General features: G+C 45.2%; 1 long non-coding RNA gene and 1 pseudogene across 3 annotated transcripts; both read right to left on the bottom strand.

The window, feature by feature from the left end:
- Positions 1–6: 6 nt before the first annotated feature.
- LOC119365059 lies at positions 7–2,997 on the bottom strand. 3 transcript variants are annotated; one of them, XR_005175298.1, is made up of 6 exons: positions 2,455–2,997; positions 2,122–2,316; positions 1,871–1,927; positions 1,594–1,664; positions 524–635; positions 7–451 (listed from the first exon to the last, which is right to left on the bottom strand). It is a non-coding gene; the product is annotated as an uncharacterized LOC119365059 (long non-coding RNA). The 3 variants fall into 3 exon arrangements; XR_005175299.1 differs by having other exon boundaries at positions 2,122–2,299; XR_005175297.1 differs by having other exon boundaries at positions 2,122–2,996.
- Positions 2,998–3,535: 538 nt separating this feature from the next.
- LOC119361033 lies at positions 3,536–4,055 on the bottom strand (annotated as a pseudogene).
- Between the last annotated feature and the right edge of the window lie 2,228 nt (positions 4,056–6,283).

Here is a 6,283-nt window from a genome sequence, read left to right as displayed (position 1 = left end):
AACTGCAACTACCATGTTTACCAGTCGCTCCTTCGTACAGCCCTAAGACCAGGCAGTTTCTGAATACAAAGAGAGGGCTTTGACCCTATCATACGTTCAAGTCCAACAACCTGCCGCTTCATCTCTCGCCAGGCTAAGGAAGGCCTAGGAGGCTGCAATGCATACTGCACGACCCTCCTGCTGCCACTGCCTCGCTGTCTGGATCGTGTGCAGGCATAGCACAGCGAGCCGCTGCTGTCGCCAGGGAGCCCAGGGAGACGTACAGCTGGCTGGCGACATGGTTCAGGCCTATCGTGATGCTGGCGATGATCAGGCGGACGTGGGGCTGGTCCTGCAGGCACATGATGTTGATCACCAGCAGCTGGTTGAGTGCCGACAGCGGGTAGCTGCCGCGGGGCGCTGGGCGAGCCAGCCGGTGGAATTTCCTCTCGTCATGCATAAATGGTCTTGACTGCATAAGATGAACAGAAGGTAAGTGTTAATACGCCTACACAAATTGTGAACCAAATTTGTTGTTACTTACCAAATTATGGCAATGTAGGATTGCCCATGTTAGCAAGCTCTACTCTGGTTTAGGCCTCGAAGCATCATAGCTTCTTCTCCTGGTGATCAGCTCCAACAGAAGAACACCAAACCTGCAGATGTTGGATTTCATGGCAAGCTTACCACTATCAGGCCAAACAATTAGATCCATGCATTAAATCTACAAAAATAATCTATAGATTGCAGATCAGATGCATTACATATTCCAACAATCCATAACATGGGAGTTGTGCAGAAAACATGCAGCTCTGTAAAGCTTTCATGATCTTAAGAACCAGACTTTGTACTGCTAATTCATCAAATCCATATGCATGTGGGAACAATCATGCGTTTACTTACAATTAAAATTGCTCCAAATGACAAAGAACCAATGCACTGACAATAAAGCATAACATATTGCTAAGAATACTGAACTGAGTACTATCTATCAGAAGTATTTGCCATTAAATATATAGTTATCTCAAACATCTTGGAGGTGCATAACAGAAAACAAAGAACCACCCCTTTTATATTTGCAGCAAGCTATCTTATATGTTATTTATTCCATAAAGCCAAGCACAAGTATTAAAAAATTTCTAAAAGAGTAGAATGCTATTTTAGTGCACACAAAATCATATCTTATACTCCCTCCGTTCCAAATTACTCGTCATGGTTTTAGTTCAAATTTGAACTAAAACCATGACGAGTAATTTGGAACGGAGGGAGTATGAAATTGCGCCCAGATACAATTGGTGAACAATTTGATCCAGGTAAACAAGTAAAAGAAAAATGTAGCTTTGTATTTTTTGGGAAATATCAACAATCTAGTTCTACTGAAGATTTGCAGCTTCCAAGATTAAAGAAATGAAGCAATAAGCATATTAGGAACCAAGAGGACTACATCAACATTAACACACTCTTGAATCATCAATCTGTTGTATGCCAGAAAGAACTACATGAAGAAAATCAGTATTTTAACAAAAAATAATTGAACATTCCGTTATCATTTTCATGGTACATTATATGCATTCTTCATGAGTATACTTGATCGAATTATGATGCTTTTCTTACAGGAAGTACCATGTAGAAGTTATCCTCGCATCTTACATCATTGCTTCGCTTGGATCAGCTTCTCAATCTGCCTAACAATATGAGAAGAGAAAAATATCAAAGCATGTCCATTGTCAGCATTAGCCAGATTTACAAAAAGGAATTATACTCCTAGCTTGATACAGGTTAGCTTTTACATCACCAGAGATACTAAAACTAAATACAATTTCATGATCACAAAAGTATATTTATGTAGCAGCAACATATACCATAATAACTTCAATAATAGGATTGGTACCTAATTACATTACAGCTAATGGCAGCTATCAAGTGGCTTCAATAATAGGACTGGTACCTAATCACAACAGCAATTTGTGTTAGTAACAGCCCATGCAGAGTAGTGGCATCTAAACGTAATAACCATGTGACCAATAACAATACTTCAAAGTAATTTAAGATGACTACCTCTGTGAAGTCTGAGGTTAAATCTACATAAATAAATTACGGAAAAAACTATACTTCATGGGGTGGAGAACAAACCAAACCTACCATAGAGTCCTTTCCAGCTGGATCTGCCGTTGCTAGCCATCTGGGAGGCGCATCCATTGGCATAGGGTAGCAGGACGACAGCTCCTGGCCGTCCCGCTCCTCTGCCGAGATGAAGAGGGCATACTTTCCTCTGCTCCGTGGAAGCCATCGACGCGATGAACAACAAGTCGAAAAAGAACTATAAAAGGAAGGAATCTAGGGGAAAATCAGCCCCAAATCAGATCAACAATGAAGAAATCCTCCATTGTTTTGCCCACGAATTAGAACAGGCAAGAGGGGAAATCAATAGAGAACAAATCACACGGGAGAGAGGAGAAAGGTAGTCGAGCCTACCTCGGTGTTGTGTATAGTGGCGTCGAGCAAGAGCGGCCGGCTCCATCGAGGAGCCACCTCTAGTGCCATGGCGTCAAAAGATCTGCAGCCGGGGATGAGATGAGGATACGCCGCAAGACTTCCTCTTCCCCTTCCCGTGTGAGCTTCTTCTTTAACTCCCTCGATTCACCTCTTATCCTGCTCCCTCTCACTTGTTGCCCTCCGTCTCCGGCGGATCCATGGCGCTGGAAGCTGGTGGGGCGAGGTGAGATTGTGGCAATCCAGCAATCTTGTCGCTCAGCAGGGGCCGATCCATGACGCTGCCACAAATCAAGCGCCACCACCGTCGCCCTTCTCCTCGATGCCCGCACGTCTCAGATCTGTTCAGGGATGAACGAGGAAGGGGGCTGGATGAGATGTGGGAGGGGGGCGCGAGAGGATGGAGGAGGAGGGCAGCTGCGGTGTCCGGGGGAAAGGGTTGCGGGCGATTGGGGCGCTGTGGGGTTTGGCGTCGTGGTGACGAATGGGTGCAGTGCCTCCTGACGCGCACATGGATTGGACGCTGAGAGTGAAGTCTGTTTTAAACAAGGATGGATGTAGAGAGCGACGCAAATGAACCGCCACATTCAAATCCCTGAAGTTCATACCCTGACTTTGCTAATCCCGGTTGTAATCACCCTTACACCTGTTTCAGGACTGGATTTGCTGAGGTGGCACTGTGGGAGGGTGGGACTGCAAATTTAAGACGCCAGGTGGGATGGGGGTGCATGCCTCTGAGCCCACGCCGCCGCCGCTGCTCCAGCTACAACTGAAACCAAATTCAGAGATACTGGGCTCCTCGATTTCTCGTCAAATTCAGAGATTCTGATTTCTGAAGGCGCATCATCTGAATCTCACTTAATGGCTGCATTGCGTCACATGCCGCATCCATCCATGATTTTTCTACCACTCAATCTCAGTTCCATCCAGCTACACTTGTTATACTACAAAGTATATAATAGTAGTAATCACGGGCAATGGCGATGAAGAAATCCAGTCCATGCAAGAAGATGATGATTCATGGAGGCATGCAAGCAAGAGCCAGGCTGAGGTCCGACCATGATCACACGTCGAAGACGTGGGTGAATCCGACGGCGATGTGGACCTTGCGGTCGTACTCGCGGTTGTGGGCGGCGACGGGGACGGCGTGAGCTGAGGTGCCCCTCCAGGTGTCCTCGGCTCCTCGCAGCTCTTGGACGCGCCCAGCGCCGCCATGAGCTGTTCCAAGGCATGGCCGTGCACGTTGGCCTGTAGGTTATCGAGTGCGTCGCGGAGCAGGTCGGCGGGCAGTGATCGAACCGCGCGCAGCACGCCTGGTTGGCGCCGGCGGCGTCCTCAGCCTAGTCCAGGTTGCTAGTCCTTGCCTCTGTGCTGGCGTCGTCGTCGACGGCGATCCTAGTGACGAGTACTGCCAGGCCGTGGATCCCGGAGGCCTCGGCACTGCGCGGGTCCGTGTCAAGGGAGCGCACGCAATGACCATAGTCCAGGCCGTGGTGCGTGTCGAACGCGGCCAGGCACGCCGCCTCCACGCTCACCGGCGAAGCCAGGCGACCATGGGACCCACCTGCAGGCAACTGACTCATCCTGATCCCGCACTTCCCCAAGCCATATAGGAATCCCACCGTTTGGATACGACCCAATGGTTAAAAAGGAGCGGGATGGGCAATGTCAGGGTACGGACTTCAGGGATTTGGACGTGGGGGTTCGTTTGGGTCGCTCTCTACATTCTCATGGTTTAAAATAGACTTCACTCGGACGCTGAAGACCTCACGCGCGCGTGACACTCTCACTCACACGTCACGCAGTTCTCGCGTTCTCTCTCTCTCTCTCTCTCTCTCTCTCTCTCTCTCTCTCTCTCTCTCTCTCTCTCTCTCTCTCTTCGTGTGGTTCTCCCGCTCGCGTCAGCCACAGAGAAATAGATGACTGCTCACATACGACCACACGGACACAACACACTGGTTGACTTATTAAACCCGTTCGAAAAAACCCACAAGTAACAAGCCGAAGTATAGAAGCAAGAGGGCCACAAGTCAGCCAAACGTGAAAGCAAATCAGAAGTAACATTTTTTACCACGCGGTCAACTGATCCAACATCCAGCAGTGGAAGTCAAAGCCCATCCGATGGCCACGAACACACCAATCCGGGGGAGCTCCGTGGAGGAGGGTCGGCTAGCATCCTTATAGGTTTAAATTTGAGGCATGCATGTACGACTATCAAGCTAGATGAGCCAATTTTTTTTACACAATAGTCTTCGCCGCTGGCAATAGTTTGGAGTATGTTGTTGTTTGAACCAGGAGATCCCGAGATTGGGCTACCAACATACTACTCCATTCGTCCGAAAATATTTGTCATCAAAATGAATAAAATGGGATGTATTTAGATGTATTTTAGTTCTAGATATATCTTTTTTTCTCCATTTTGATGACAAGTATTTCCGGACGGAGGGAGTACTTGCATGAGATCTGGGATCCAACTGCATTTTGTCTTTTTGCCATAGAAACACTGCATTTTGTATGAACAGTTTCCAGTCAAGTCTATGATCCATCAATTTGCTAAAGCATTAACATCTTAATTTGGTTATGCAGATTTGTTCATTTGCTGCAGACACAAATGCTTTGTGCGTGTTATATGCCGATTTTCGTTTGTCGGACAGCTTGTGGGCGTCACACTCACAGCAGCGTCAGCCCAGCAATTCCTTCTCTTGTACACTTGATGGTGCAAGCAAGATGGGACTGGGAGGCACTCATAACGCACAAGCAGTACACATGTAACCTGTTGGATGCTACGTAATACCTATATATGTACTCTTACAAACTAGCCGAGTATACTTATTTGGTTCTTCCCTTGATGCTTCGCCGTATATACTCCTTGGATTAAGAAGTATGTAGCTTCTTAAAATTGCATTATATGTATAATCTTCTGGAAAAGGGATGTGCATACTCTCTAAAAATAATATTGTATATACTGCTTCCAAAAAAGAAAGTATGCACTCCTTGTAAAAAAATGCACTACATACTTCTTCCACAAAAATGTCAGCATACTTGTTCAGAAAAATTCAATACATACTCTAAAAATCAATACGTACTCCTTTAAAAAAAGGTCACCATATACTGCTTAAAAAAACAGTATGTACTCCTTTAAAAGGTCAGCATATACTCCTTATAAAAATGCACTATACACTCCTTCAAAATAAAGTCAGAAAATTTCCTTGAAGAAGAAACGTTAGCATATACTCATAGAGAAAATTGCAGTATATAGAATCAGCAGATACTCCTTATTAAATTGCACTATATACTCCTTCATAATACAGTAAAAAAATTCCCTTGAAGAAGAAACGTTAGTATATACTCCTAGAAAAAAATGCAGTATATAGAATCAGCATATACTCCTTACTAAAATGCATGATATACTCCTACAAAATGAAGTCAGAATATTCACTTGAAGAAGAAACATTACTACATTAGTATATACTCCTAGAAAAAATTCCAGTATATAGAATAAGCATATACTCCTGCCACATGCTTTATACGTATAATGTACACTCATTTTAACAAAAATGTCCAAGATGTAGACTAGCTAGCTGAGGGGTGTAAGTTGCCTACAAAATTTCCTAATTGTTTAATTAAAGCTAGCGGCTGCAGTTAGTCAGAAAAAATAGCTAGCAGCTGCATGCGCGCTGGTAGAAAGTAGTTATGCATGCTAATTACGTGGTCAGTTCGCTCAACAGTTATCGGGTTTATCCATCTAGCATATTTACTAGGACGGGAGTGACGGGAGTATATACACTTAGGAGTATAAAAGAGGAGTCAT

The sequence above is a fragment of the Triticum dicoccoides genome, chromosome 2B (assembly GCF_002162155.2).
Source record: "Triticum dicoccoides isolate Atlit2015 ecotype Zavitan chromosome 2B, WEW_v2.0, whole genome shotgun sequence".
NCBI lineage: Eukaryota > Viridiplantae > Streptophyta > Magnoliopsida > Poales > Poaceae > Triticum > Triticum dicoccoides.
The sequence above is the reverse complement of the archived record's forward strand: the minus strand, read 5'-3'. Positions and strand labels throughout refer to the sequence as shown.